Raw genomic sequence first — 14,489 nt, 5'->3', positions numbered from 1 at the left:
AGAGTGGAGCTTCAGAGTGCAGAGTGGAGCTTCAGAGTGGAGCTTCAGAGTGGAGCTTCAGAGTGGAGCTTCAGAGTGGAGCTTCAGAGTGGAGCTTCAGAGTGCAGATTCAGAGTGGAGCTTCAGAGTTCAGATTCAGAGTGGAGCTTCAGAGTGCAGAGTGGAGCTTCAGAGTGGAGCTTCAGAGTGGAGCTTCAGAGTGGAGCTTCAGAGCGGAGCTTCAGAGTGGAGCTTCAGAGCGGAGCTTCAGAGTGCAGAGTGGAGCTTCAGAGTGCAGAGTGGAGCTTCAGAGTGCAGAGTGGAGCTTCAGAGTGGAGCTTCAGAGTGCAGAGTGGAGCTTCAGAGTGGAGCTTCAAAGTGGAGCTTCAGAGTGGAGCTTCAGAGTGCAGAGTGGAGCTTCAGAGTGCAGAGTGGAGCTTCAGAGTGCAGAGTGGAGCTTCAGAGTGGAGCTTCAGAGTGCAGAGTGGAGCTTCAGAGTGGAGCTTCAAAGTGGAGCTTCAGAGTGGAGCTTCAGAGTGCAGAGTGGAGCTTCAGAGTGGAGCTTCATAGTTCAGATTCAGAGTGGAGCTTCAGAGTGCAGAGTGGAGCTTCAGAGTGCAGATTCAGAGTGGAGCTTCAGAGTTCAGATTCAGAGTGGAGCTTCAGAGTGCAGAGTGGAGCTTCAGAGTGGAGCTTCAGAGTGGAGCTTCAGAGTGGAGCTTCAGAGCGGAGCTTCAGAGCGGAGCTTCAGAGTGGAGCTTCAGAGCGGAGCTTCAGAGTGCAGAGTGGAGCTTCAGAGTGCAGAGTGGAGCTTCAGAGTGGAGCTTCAGAGTGGAGCTTCAGAGTGGAGCTTCAAAGTGGAGCTTCAGAGTGCAGAGTGGAGCTTCAGAGTGGAGCTTCAGAGTGCAGAGTGGAGCTTCAGAGTGGAGCTTCAGAGTGCAGAGTGGAGCTTCAGAGTGGAGCTTCAGAGTGCAGAGTGGAGCTTCAGAGTGGAGCTTCAGAGTGGAGCTTCAGAGTGGAGCTTCAGAGTGGAGCTTCAGAGTGCAGAGTAGAGCTTCAGAGTGGAGCTTCAGAGTGGAGCTTCAGAGTGGAGCTTCAGAGTGGAGCTTCAGAGTGGAGCTTCAGAGTGGAGCTTCAGAGTGGAGCTTCAGAGTGGAGCTTCAGAGTCGAGAGTGGAGATTCAGAGTGGAGCTTCAGAGTCGAGAGTGGAGATTCAGAGTGGAGATTCAGAGTGGAGAGTGGAGATTCAGAGTGGAGATTCAGAGTGGAGAGTGGAGCTTCAGAGTGGAGATTCAGAGTGGAGAGTGGAGCTTCAGAGTTGAGATTCAGAGTGGAGAGTGGAGCTTCAGAGTGCAGAGTGGAGCTTCAGAGTGCAGAGTGGAGCTTCAGAGTGCAGAGTGGAGCTTCAGAGTGGAGCTTCAGAGTGCAGAGTGGAGCTTCAAAGTGGAGCTTCAAAGTGGAGCTTCAGAGTGGAGCTTCAGAGTGCAGAGTGGAGCTTCAGAGTGGAGCTTCAGAGTGGAGCTTCAGAGTGGAGCTTCAGAGTGGAGCTTCAGAGTGGAGCTTCAGAATGCAGAGTGGAGCTTCAGAGTGCAGAGTGGAGATTCAGAGTGCAGAGTGGAGATTCAGAGTGCAGAGTGGAGATTCAGAGTGGAGCTTCAGAGTGCAGAGTGGAGCTTCAGAGTGCAGAGTGGAGATTCAGAGTGCAGATTCAGAGTGCAGAGTGCAGATTCAGAGTGGAGCTTCAGAGTTCAGATTCAGAGTGGAGCTTCAGAGTGCAGAGTGGAGCTTCAGAGTGCAGATTCAGAGTGGAGCTTCAGAGTTCAGATTCAGAGTGGAGCTTCAGAGTGCAGAGTGGAGCTTCAGAGTGGAGCTTCAGAGTGGAGCTTCAGAGTGGAGCTTCAGAGTGGAGCTTCAGAGTGCAGAGTGGAGCTTCAGAGTGCAGAGTGGAGCTTCAGAATGCAGAGTGGAGCTTCAGAGTGTCAAGAGCAATGCCAATAGCTCTAACTTTAACAAAGGCAAAACCATTGCATTGTAAATGCTTGTTTCCTAATCCTTCCACCCCTCCGGAGAGGTCATTACACTCTCTGGATCTCCGGAGGGTCCTAAAGTTCTACTTGTCAAAAACCCTGGCTCTGAGAAAGTCTGACCGGCTTTTTGTTAATTATGGCAGTACTAATACTGGCCTGTCAGCTTCTAAAAGGTCCATTTCTCGTTGGATTGTCTCCTGTATAACTTTAGCTTATCAACTAGCTAACAAGAACTTACAGGGTAAACCACATGCACATTCTACTAGAGGGAAAGCTTCCACTACAGCTCTCCTTCGTAATGTTCCTGTTTCTGAAATTTGTAAAGCGGCAACTTGCCGGTCTGTCCATACCTTTACCCGTCATTATTGCCTGGACTCAGATACTCAGGCCGATGCCAGAGTAGGGCAGGCCTCTTTGAGGAACTTATTTGCATAAGATGTATTTGCAATATATGTCTTAGTCATTCTGTGAAGTTTTTATACTTCTTGCTCGTCCGCGAGACTTTGGGTATGAGCTTGCTAATCTATTCATAGATTATGACTATTGATGAGTATCCCCTGAATGAGAAGGATTAGTTACTTACCTGTAATCCTAGTTCTCATCCAGGGGTATACTAATCAAAGTCATAAGCTCCCGCCCACCTCCCGGACGAGCAGAGTTACAAAGTTATGAGATGTTTTATTGTGGATCTCCTCAGGTGTTATGCACCTCCAAAAAGAACTGACCCAACTGTCACCTGTGGTGCACCATGGGAGCAGGGGATTGCCTTCAGGTCTTAAAGGCACGGTACCCCTACTCTAATGCCTTAAAGGCAAGGTGTCAGTTTTCTTTGTTTGCTTTATACTCTACTGCAGCCTACTGGCAAATGCCTGCAATTACAGGTTTTTCCTATGGCAATAAAGCATTGTTGTATACAAATGTTTTCTGCTCTCTTCCTTAGGGTTTGGAAGAGTAGTACTGTATGTATGCTAACTTATGTAATTTTGCGGCAAATTTTGCCAGTTGGGAAATGTTTCAGGCTGCAAATATGTTTTCACATATATATATACATATATATTTATATGTATTTTCTATATGCTCCGGGATCCCGCACATGGGCGGGGATTATTCATAGATTATGACTTTGATGAGTATACCCCTGGATGAGAACTAGGATTACAGGTAAGTAACTAATCCTTGTGCCCCCTCTATTTTCTGCTTATAACCTCACAGACTGCATCACTCATGACATGCTGAATTCCATCACTGATGACATTGCACATGTCATCCACCTCAAACACTACTGAAATTCACCAGTTATGGTTTACTGGGCTAGCTAGAACTTGTGCCCCTATCATGCTCCACTTATGACTTCACAGATTGCATCACTCATGACAGCAGTGATAACATCTGAGCTGACCTCATTGACACTGGGCATGGGGGGGGGGCAAAAGTTCTGGTTAGCTCAGTGAACTTCGATGGTGCATTTCAGTGGGTTTTTTAAGTTGAATATTTTATACATTTTAAATGACATTTTTACCTAAATATAACATCATTTTAAACTTTTAACTCCATTTTTTTGTAAAGTTCTGCGGTTTTTAAATGTAAAGTAAGATATTATTACCACACCTAACTATAATGTCACTTTATCCTTTCAATTCTATCTATCTATCAATCTATCTACCTATCTATATACCTATCTACCTATCTATCTATCTATCTATCTATCTATCTATCTATCTATCTATCTATCTATCTATCTATCTATCTACCTATCTATATATGTGTTCCAGTAGGTAGTTATAGTTAGGACCTAGTTTCCTTAGGAAAAGCATTTTTGACTTGCCTTTAACTTTGGCGAACTCCTGAACGGACTTACATCAAATTTGACAGGGAGGTAGATGTTTGTTCAAGGAAGTGCCTTTTGCATATTTGGTTTAAATCCATTTGGTAGTTTTTGTGAAATTTAAGGCAAAAATTATAGTGATATATCTGGTTGTGGATATTTTGCAACTGTTTCGCGATTAATCGCGAATGCACGCTCCAACTGAAATGCTCTGGCTAGATGGAACCTGAACAGAAAGTTGTGTCCGCCATTTTATCAAAAGGGAATGGTTCCTGGGACTGAAAATTTCTGAAATAACTAACAAAGGGATCCGAGTAGAGGTACTCTGACCCCATGTTTGAGAAATGGGGATGTTAGTGACACAAGTTGTGTGTTCAAAATTGTTTTTTTTTTATCACGCGCGACCGCCAGTGCAGCTCCCCATGTACCGTCATTGGGATGTTGCAAATATCGTGACGTCATCACAAATATTGGTGAAAATATACAAAAATATATCAGTGAATCATTAATATGCATTGTTATAGAGATATTCATGTAGTGAGTTATCTGCTGTGTTAGTTAGAACTAATTATATAGTTATCATTTTTTAATGTTGTGGTGGCTATTGAATTCCTGCTTTTGCTTTCTGCTTTCGCAAGTAACTACAGGGAATTACTGATGTCATTGCGATCTCCGGCCTCACTGTGAAAGCAGAAAATAGGTTTTAGAGATGGATGTTCTAGAAATACACTAGAAAAACATGAGTTTGAAGTGTACAGTAATAAACCCCTACTGTGTGAAATACTGTAAAATGTGTGCATATATGTGAGTTTATTTTATGGAAAAGACACAATCCTCAAGGTTAACGGCAACGTCTTGACGCCCTGGTTAACTCCGATAACGTTAAAGTTGTTTTTTGAAGAAACTTAATACAAAAATATGAGTTTAAACATGCTTTGAAAGAAGTATGTATATAATAATATGCGTAGTGCAATGTTCAGAATGGATATTTTTACATATTGTTTTTGGATGTGTTGCTGGTCATTGAATGTCTGCTTTTGATTTCTGTTTTTGCAGCGAAGATATCCAAAACCAAAATAAAGACCTTTAGAAAAAAACTTCACAATATTTCGGGTACTAGGGTGGCTCTGACAAGAGCTGTTGCTTTGGTTGTGTGTATATGGCTGCTAAACATATGACTGGGTGCAGAATTTTAGGTTACTTAGAAACACCCTGTTGCTTTCATCTTTAAAATGCACTCCATAACTTCTATAAATTCCATGCATGTCAAAATGCAGATATTTGTTATAGATACAGCCCATGCAATAGTGACTGAGGAATGAATGAACAAATAGTTTTATAAAGACGTTTCCTGGCTTTGTCAATCTGTGGACAGAATTGATTTGACCACTTCCATTTCTGTCTTTGGCATATATTAGACGACACCAAGACAGTGTGAGGGAAAAGCGATATCAGTTCTGCAAAGGTCTCTTTCATTAGGATTTCCAGCCTTACCCTAGACAATGAGCCTAGGTCATTGCCACCAAAGTGCACAATCATGAGGTGAGGAGCTCGGCAATCCACAATGGTTTTAACTAAAGATAGCGAAAGATGAAACTTTAACTCTCTCCCCAATCCAAGTAATCTCCCCATTTGGCAAACCCAAGTCCATGTGAATACCTCTCTTTTTTGCAGCCTCTTTAGCCCAATAGATGTAGCTGTGTCCCACAATCCATACTCTAATAATAATTTAAGTGGAGGAGCAATAGTAGTCAGGAGAAGGCTGGAACTGAATGAGGTAATTTTCCAAAGGAAAAGCAGTTAAATTGGAGTTATAATTTAAAGATATATTTCATTGGATACTGTCAGCATAAAAGTAAATGCAATTAGGTAGTGTGTTGGATGCCTTAGCAAGAAGTATTATTATTGGCTGTTGTTTAAAAAAAGACATGTAATACAGACATGGATATGCTTTTGAATCTGTGGAGTAAAGCACACCTGCTGTATCCTATCTGGAAGTAGCATATTCCTTATAGAATGTGCTGAGAATATTTGACCTACTGGTTCCACTGGGTTGCTAGATACACTGAGCTAAGAGTGTATTGGGGGAGAATGATGTTAAAAAGATAGATTTATTTTTTAATTTCAGGAGTGATGACACAATTTAAGTAATGGCAAGCTTTAATTTTCAACCTAGGACTCTTTAATAAACTTTCCTTAAGTATTTCATTTTTTTTTTAAATGAAGCTTGCTATAGGTTTGAACATCCGTTTTTTCCGTGATGATTGCAAACGAATTGCGAAAACGCAACAACAGGAACCTCTTTTTGAAAGAGAGGAAAGGGTCAACAGATGCTAACATTCACAAGTGGGGATCCAGTAGTCTAAAATAAAAAAATATATGTTTTCAGATGCTGCCTTTCTCATGATGATAGAGTGGAAAGTTGAGCAGATTGCAATTTTAGAGTTGTTTTCTATGAGGGTAGTGTACCATTCTTGTGCTTAGTTTTCACAAATCTTAATAGCCTCAAAACTATCCAGAAAGAGCTAAAGCAATATTATAATCTACAAACTCAATTCACTGGCATATATATTACTTTTTTATTATATAAAAAATGTACAGTAGAAATGTAGATGTATATGGGAATTTGATGAAAAGAAGCATCACAGTGATGTGAAAAAAAATATATCAGATGTACTGTATATGGCAGAGGGCATGTGTTTAAGATGTTAGTATTGTTGAAAATGACCATGAGCAATGCCTTTAACAATGACAATGTTTTAAATGTCTAAGCATTATGTGCAGAATAGATCCATCTACATTATTTGCGATCTGGGAGTTGTGGTACTTTTAGTCACATCATTAAATAGGAGTACTGTAGTTATGAATAAAACATAAGAAAATGTGCGGTGCCTGTATATAAATTATAAAGTACTAATACTTGTTAGGTATGTATTAGGAAGTGTTTTCTCAACATGGTTTTTAACTTATATGATCGGTTTGCATATGTTTAGACTATATAGTGAGACATTGTTTTTCTGTTTGCAGATAGGTATATGTACGATGAGACTGTTGAGTTTACTTAAAGATGCATAGAACTGTATATCTTTGGAAAGATGGCCTAAAGGTGTATATTTTTAATGAAATCACATATATGTTTACATGGTAATCTATGACCTTTAAGGCTGTTGAAAAAATCATGTATAAAGAAAGGGTGGAGCATTTCGTGCAACATGCACTGTTTAAAATTGGGGAGGGGTTATAGTGTAGAATGTCTTTTGAGAGTTAATTTGCTATCTTCTCTTGGCATGTTACTTTTCTTTGAGAAATTCTGAATAAATGTGTTTAAAGACACAGGACATATTTGCAAAATGATGTAGGTATGCCATTAGGAAAATGTTTTGTGCTTTTAAAAGGTGAGAATTGTTTTCAGTTTTAGAAACTTATTGATGCATGTGGACGCTGAGTAACATAGCAATGTATACTCTCAGAGAGCCATGTATGCAATTATATATCAAGTGTGATATCTAGACTTATTCAATCAGCCAGGCGCTACACATGCACTCTTTCAATCATGCAGGCACTCATTATGTACTGATTGAACTATACAGGCAACACCCATGCGTTCATCCAATCATCCAGATAGTAGCAATATCGTTATGTGAACACATAGGCACTAACTATGCAGATATGGGACAAAAAGAGGAAAACAACTTAATCAAACTCCCAAAACTATAGCAAGTCATTCAGAAAATGTTGCAACTCGAGAAGAACAATGTACAAATTTACCACCGGTATCTGCTAACTATCCTACATAAAAACCGCAAAAGGCAACTCAAACAGAGGGATTCACTTTAAAGTGAAAAACGACGAGCATATAAACAATGAAGTCCACTCTCTATGCAAATTATTTGAGGAACCAAGACAGAAAGAATCCCTCAACCCCCAATGCCCTTGTTTTCCTTTTTTAAACAGAAGAGTCAACGAGAATTGTTAATTCCAATACCAAAGAACGAGTATAAGAACTCTACAGGTCTTTCAATCATAGAAGAATCTAAGCTTACATTAAAGCCAAAGAAAAAGAGAAACAGCAAAGCCTAAAAACTCGAGATGTTCGCCAGCAAAGTAAAATTCCCACAAACACCCAAACAAATAGTTCAGAGTAATGAACAAATCATGAAAAGTTTAGAGACAACCCAAAATATAGATGAATATTCCCTCCCATATGAAATCAAAGTACAGTGTCAAATTTTGCAATAAAACAGGTCAAAGGAATATCAAGATAGAATAAACTCAGGAAAAAATCAACTCAATCCTTTATAAAAAAAACACACGGAAAGGGAGACCAAATCGTCTCTTGCTTCTGGAATTAACTGACCTATTCCCCAGCAACATAACTCCTTTAAACCTTTGGAGAATATTAAACCTACTGCATAAGATTCATCAACCTCATTCACTCACACCTCTAGAAATAAAAGTAGTAGCGTTTCCGAACAAACTCAGTCTGACTGTGGCAACTGTGGAGTTTTGGTTCAACGTTATTCCATCTATCATTCTAAAAGAGAGCGACATCCTTCATAGAAATGGTTTCGATGTGGCTGAAGTTAATGTAAAGGCTACACAGTACAACAGGCCAAAGGATAACAACAAGAGTAAGTTCCACCCTCAGCATAACCACGTGAATTTGACTCCAGAAACTGTAATAAGCATGCCCGAAGGATCCTTAATAATATCGATCAATGAAGGTGAGCGACGAATCTGGAACCGGGCTCCTTTAAAAAGCGATACACAACCAAAAGAAAATCTCTGGGCCTGGATTTCAGGCAATTTGAACAGCAACAAATAGAGAATGTACAAACACTTCCTTTTTAGAAGAAGTTTTACTATTGTCTCTTGAAATATCGCGGGGAAAAGCTAAGAAAAACTAACCCTTATTCTAGAAAACTCAGTATCGATACTATTGTTACAAGAAACTTAGTCTGTAGACACTTTTACTCGAAGAAATTACTTTGTGTTTGACATTGAAGCTGAGGCCACAAAAAGGGGTCACGCAAAAGGAGGCCTAGCAATTCTCCTCAAGGAAGAAATTTATTGTGATTTAGAAATCTTCGATTTAGGTCTCCTGAATGGTCAATGTAGTAACCCCTTCGGTGCTCATGATGGCTGGGAGCCGTCATGAGACACATTTGGAGTGTATTCATGACGGCTTCTGGCCGTCATGGCACATGGCCCCAAAAATCCCTCCAGTGCAGGCACCAGAGGGATTTCTATCTCTCCCCTGTGGCCTCAGGAGCTGGGGAAGAGCTTCCCCAGCTCCCTAGGCCCCCCCCCGTTTCACCTGTTTCAGTGAAATGACGATCAGCGCGCACGTCGCGCTGATCTCATTTCACTGAAACAAAAACTGAAATGAGCCTTTAGGCTCATTTCAGTTTAACTTTCTACGTGTAGGTATTATGTAGGTTTTCAATTGAATCTCAATCTTTTGGATACCTACTGAACTAAAGAAAAGACTTGAGGAATTGAACCAAGAAATGTTGGATTTTGAAGCAACACTTAAACAGAGTAAGTTAAAAAAACTAGAGAAAGATAAAGACCGCTTCACTCCAGAAACTGCGTACCCCTATACGAAGGATGACTACGTCTCCCGGAACGTCAACAGCGATGTTGACAGTGAAGGTTCAGACAGTGGATCGTCGGGATCAAGTACCGGCAGTAACCCCAAACACAGGGGCACACAAAGGTCAAGAGGCCAAAATTACCCAAGACAAAGAGGATGGAGGGGTTACCAACCACAACCTTTCTACTCACAGTACCGGGGGCCTGCTCCGTTTCCACCTTTTGCCTACGGCCCTCCACCTAACCAAATGTACCAACAGTGGGGTAATGAATATGACGATGGTTTCTTTCAGAACCAGTCTTTTTTAGCCTCACGCCCAGGACCACGCAGAGGCAGAAACAGAAAAGGAAACAACGTGTCTTGGCAGGACCCGGCCCAAACGGATCCGAGAATGAATACCAGGAGTATGACGGGGGCCCTACCAGAGAACCCATCAACCAGCCGGAGGGGGACTTAGTAATAAACATTACCCCGTATGAACTAACTGATACCCAAAGGAGGGTCTTGAACAAAGGATTAGGCTTCATTCCCACCAACAAGCTAGACCTATTCAAATTATACACTGAAGTACATGAATTTATACGGAAAATAAAACTACAGGTTTTCTTTGAAGGGAAAGAAAAACCCATGGAAACCGATACAGGACTAAGACCGAAATCGTCCTTTGTCCCACCAGACAATGCACTACCTATAGAAGTCCTGGCTTATGAAAATGCGGTGATGACTGAGTTACAAGCCCTGAACAAGGATAATCGCCAGGTCTTCCAAAATACCAACTGTTATGAACACGAAGCCATTCGTGACCTGGCTAACAACCAAGACATAACAATCAAGCCAGCGGACAAAGGGGGAGCTGTGGTAATCTAGACAACAACAGCCTATAGAAAGGAATGCCGGATGTATGACGTTACAACGCATACTTTTACTCTGCATACCATTACAACGCGGTATTCACAACGCATACCATTACAACGCATAGCGCTTTGGGGTGCTGGATAGTGGTAAGTATAATTTACTATTCTAACTCCAGTCCCCGTGGACCCTAGGGAAGGTGTTGGATAGTAAATTAAACTTACCTCTTATCCTAGAGCGCCCCCCAGCGCAATGCGTTGTAATGGTATGCGTTGTAATGCCTGCGTTGTAGTGGTAGTGCGTTGTAAAAAATGCGTTGTAACAGGTGCATACCGGAATGCCTTAGGCTACTGTCGGATCAACGGAATTATACCATCCTAAACGAAGACCCGACAGAATCCATTAGAATTACCATTGGAGCCATGGTGGAGGAAGCCCTGGCTCATAATTGGCTGTCTACGAAAGAAGCTGAATTTCTAGCCCAGAAGACACCAAAAACACTGTATTTCTACTGCATCCCGAAAATTCACAAGAGACTGGAAAATCCACCAGCAGACCCATCGTCTCGGGGATAGGCTCCATCCTTGAGCCCCTGTCAAAATTTTCAAAAATGTTTGGGTTTGGAACTTTTCCAAGATGGTCGCCGAGCCCGGTGCCAAAATCTCAGGTCCCACCCCAAACCAGGTACTTTTCTTATAGGTAATTTTCAAGTCTCCACAGTATGATTTGGGCCATTTCCTGTTGCAGCCGCTATGCCTACCCACACAAGTGAGGTACCATTTTTATCAAGAGACCTGGGGGAACGCTGGGTGGGAGGAAATTGGTGGATCCACGCAGATTCCAGAACTTTTCCACACAGAAGTCATACCTCACTGGACTCCCAGTTTCCAGAAATGTGTGGGTTTGGTAGGTTTCCCTAGATGGCCGCTGAGCCCCCGGTCAAAAACGCATGGGACCCTCATTGCAAAACCAAGTTGGTTTGTGATAGGTAGGCATGAGGCAGCGGTCAGCAGGGGTCAACAGCCACGTGGCGTTCACCTGAGCTGCAAAGAGTTAGTGGCACCTGAAGCACTCAGTGTGTGCGCAGCCAGCGATGATGCGTGGTCCAGACGGGACGCACTGGGAGCAATATCTTTTGCCTAATGAATTCTGCCTTAATAAGGCTACGTGGCAGTGATGTAATCATGCTTACTGACTAATATGGCTGTACAAAATTTGCTTGCTCAAAAAAGTGGGAGGGGAGACATTTCTCCTTACATCAGCAAAAATAGCCTGACAGTTCTATACTAGGAGCAGGTGTATTCTTTCAGCTAGGCCTTTCTGAGCATGTGCAAGGCTCTGGAAGAGGGAGAAAGCACATGGCTAACTAAGATGGCTGCCAAGTACAAAATGGTTTTCAGCTCATGCTAACAGCGATTCCTGCAATCTTTAACAGATAGTCCTTTTAGCATGAGCTAAAGACATTCCTATGATCTAGTAGGAACATAGAAAATATTTTACATATTTATTTTCATAAATTCATCAATATCCTAATACAGTGCTAGGTGGGCATTTTTCATTATTAACATTTAATTAAGTGGGTATATATAAGGTATAAGCAGGAGTACGAATAGGGCATTGGGTCATAATTAACATACAGATAGCAGAAGAGAGTAATGACTATTATCACAAACAGAATTATCAATGTTTTTCTAGCCCTTAGCAAAAAGCAAATCCTAGAACCATCTAGTCCAATTCTATGTAAAAAACATTTTCAATAGACTTTTCCAGTGTTCCTTTTATGAGGGCTAGAGTATTAATTAATATAGTTAAGGAAAGGGCAAAGTCACATTGCTAACAAAAAGAAGTCCTTGGGAAATTAAAGCCGCTGTACAACCAGCCAAAGGGGAGTCTTCTCCCTGTGTCCGTTTGAGCTTCACAGACAGGCTTTTGTTGTTCCCACGGTGAAGCTGCACAACTCGCAAATCAGCAATCACAGCCTAGTTTGAAAAGAAAAAGTCTTTCAAAGATCCTGTCCAGTGTCTCAGGCAGTGCACCAGTTTTCTTCACTTCAATCTAACAGGCAATAAGGGCACAGCACCTGTACCCTAAACTCAAGTCCTTCCCTAACTCCTGTATTGCTCTGCTGGTGCACTGCTCTTTTGTTGGGGCCAAAGATTATACTCTCAACAACAAAGGAGTGACTCTAGTGAAAAAAGTGATAATAAAATTAGAATCACAAGATAACGCTTCACTGTATGCTGCACGCGTGATCAATACTCACACGCGTGCAGGGAATACAGTCAGGCAGTCTGAGAAGTCCCTAGGGGGGCCCGGGTGACCGTCTTCAATCAGAAGAAAGTCAAGGCGTTTGTTAGTCACCATCTAATGGGTGGGGGGAGGACCTAAGTTCTTAGAAGGACCCTCACTCACCACTAGTTGGTGACATGCTTCATCATCGGGTCCCCGCTGGGGTGACCGAATGTCTCCCCAGCGTGCTACGACGCCTGATTACAGCGGAGCAGGATGTGGTGGGTGCAACAGTGCCCAAATTAGGAAGTGACTAAACGTGGTAGTGCAAAAGTGTATTAAACAAATAAAAAATGCAGAGGTTGTGCCCTTAGAAAATTTTTAATAATGGCCAACCCGCATTGGTTAAAAACAAAGTGTGCGGACTCCCATGGTTCTTAATTAAGGAACCGGAGTCCTAAGTCAGAGATAAAATTTGGTCGACATGTTTCAGCTGTTAGGGTTGCATGTAGCTCAGCTTTCTTCAGGACCTACAACAAAAGTCCTCCGGTGGTATGCACGCTCGAAGGTGCACCCTCCCGTGAGGCTCTAAGTGTGAAAAATTTTGTTTAAAATCAAAGGATGGAAGGACATTCCATCTCAACCACACTACTCACTCTGGTAGGGGTTTAGAAAAACGGGAACCTGTAAAAAGGAAGGGACAAGTACAAGACCACAAACACACAAACATGAAAGGGAAGGGTTAATTCCTTCTGAGCAGAGTCGTTTGTCAACATTAATTTCATGTGGATTTGACTGTGGGTATCATGCACAATTAATGTGACACCCAAACCGAGGTGCTGCCTTATAATCCTTAGTTAGGTGCACCATGCTAACAGAACCAGCCCAGTATTTGAGTCCGTGTCCTGAGCATGCTCGTGATTCAGTAAGATCGAGCAATATGCCACTCTGTTCTGGGGCAGTGAAGGAATAAAAACCACAGTGAAAAGAAAGTTTACGCAAGTATTGTTTGGTTGTTCTAATTTCACACATGCACACACACGTATAAGGGGCCAAAGAACCCCATTCCCAGCGTGAGCATAGGAAGATTAGGAAGCGGCAAAACGAGCGTATCCCCCAAAAATTGCTCGTCCCCACATGTAGAGAGAAATGCCTTCTGTGAGTTAGTATCAGAAAAGCGAGTTCGAGATAGAAAGATAAGGAATCACTCACTTTCTGATGGAACAGATTGTGCTCCTTCGGAAATGGCAGCCTGGGTTATTTTCACGCGGCGTTATACTGCCAGTAGTGAAAAGAGAAACCGTTATGGGTAAATGGTATCAAGGCTTCATCTCCGTAACGACTCTTGTCGCTACGTCTTCACTCAAAATCACTTACTTCCACGCCTGCGGCTCCCCACCGTGTACCTACACGGGCTCCGGCTGTCTCCCGGGACGAAGAAAACTAAAGCGCACCCGGTTGTTTAAAAAGACCAAGGGGTCTGATTGGGCGCACCTGCCCGCATGGGTGTATGACGTCGACGGAGACATCGCGTCTTAAAGGAGAATGCCCAGATACACGAGAGACTACCCTGATTGGTTGATAAATACCACGTGGGGGCGGAGCGGACCGGCAACACGGAGCTGCCAGTTCCAAGGTTGGCGGTTCGATTCCCAGCACTGTCACAACATAAGTCAATTATAAACAGACATTAAAAATGCGGGGCTAACCATTTAGCTGATCGTAAAACAGTATAGCTGATCAGGCAAGATGTTGGTAGTGTGACCACCATATCTTAAAGTGCCTGTCTACTATTTATTTCCCGTAGTGACTTTTTTGGGCAAAGAAGGGTATTTTGCGCACAGGTCCCATATTTCAATAAGGAGACTGATGAGCTCCTGGGGGGGTCTATTTATTGCCACCTGAAAGCTGAATTTTATATGCACAGATTTTACAACCCAAAGCAATTTTTAAATAAAATTGCTGGTAATGAAATAGGTGG

At 42.3% G+C, this 14,489-nt stretch overlaps 1 protein-coding gene across 1 annotated transcript in view; it reads left to right on the top strand.

The window, feature by feature from the left end:
- LOC147665171 (zona pellucida-like domain-containing protein 1) overlaps positions 1–14,489 on the top strand; it is a 334,299-nt gene that overhangs the window by 25,333 nt on the left and 294,477 nt on the right. The gene's annotated exons all lie outside the window — the stretch shown is intronic.

Source organism: Lissotriton vulgaris, unplaced genomic scaffold (genome assembly GCF_964263255.1).
Source record: "Lissotriton vulgaris unplaced genomic scaffold, aLisVul1.2 SCAFFOLD_2115, whole genome shotgun sequence".
Lineage (NCBI taxonomy): Eukaryota > Metazoa > Chordata > Amphibia > Caudata > Salamandridae > Lissotriton > Lissotriton vulgaris.
The sequence above is the reverse complement of the archived record's forward strand: the minus strand, read 5'-3'. Positions and strand labels throughout refer to the sequence as shown.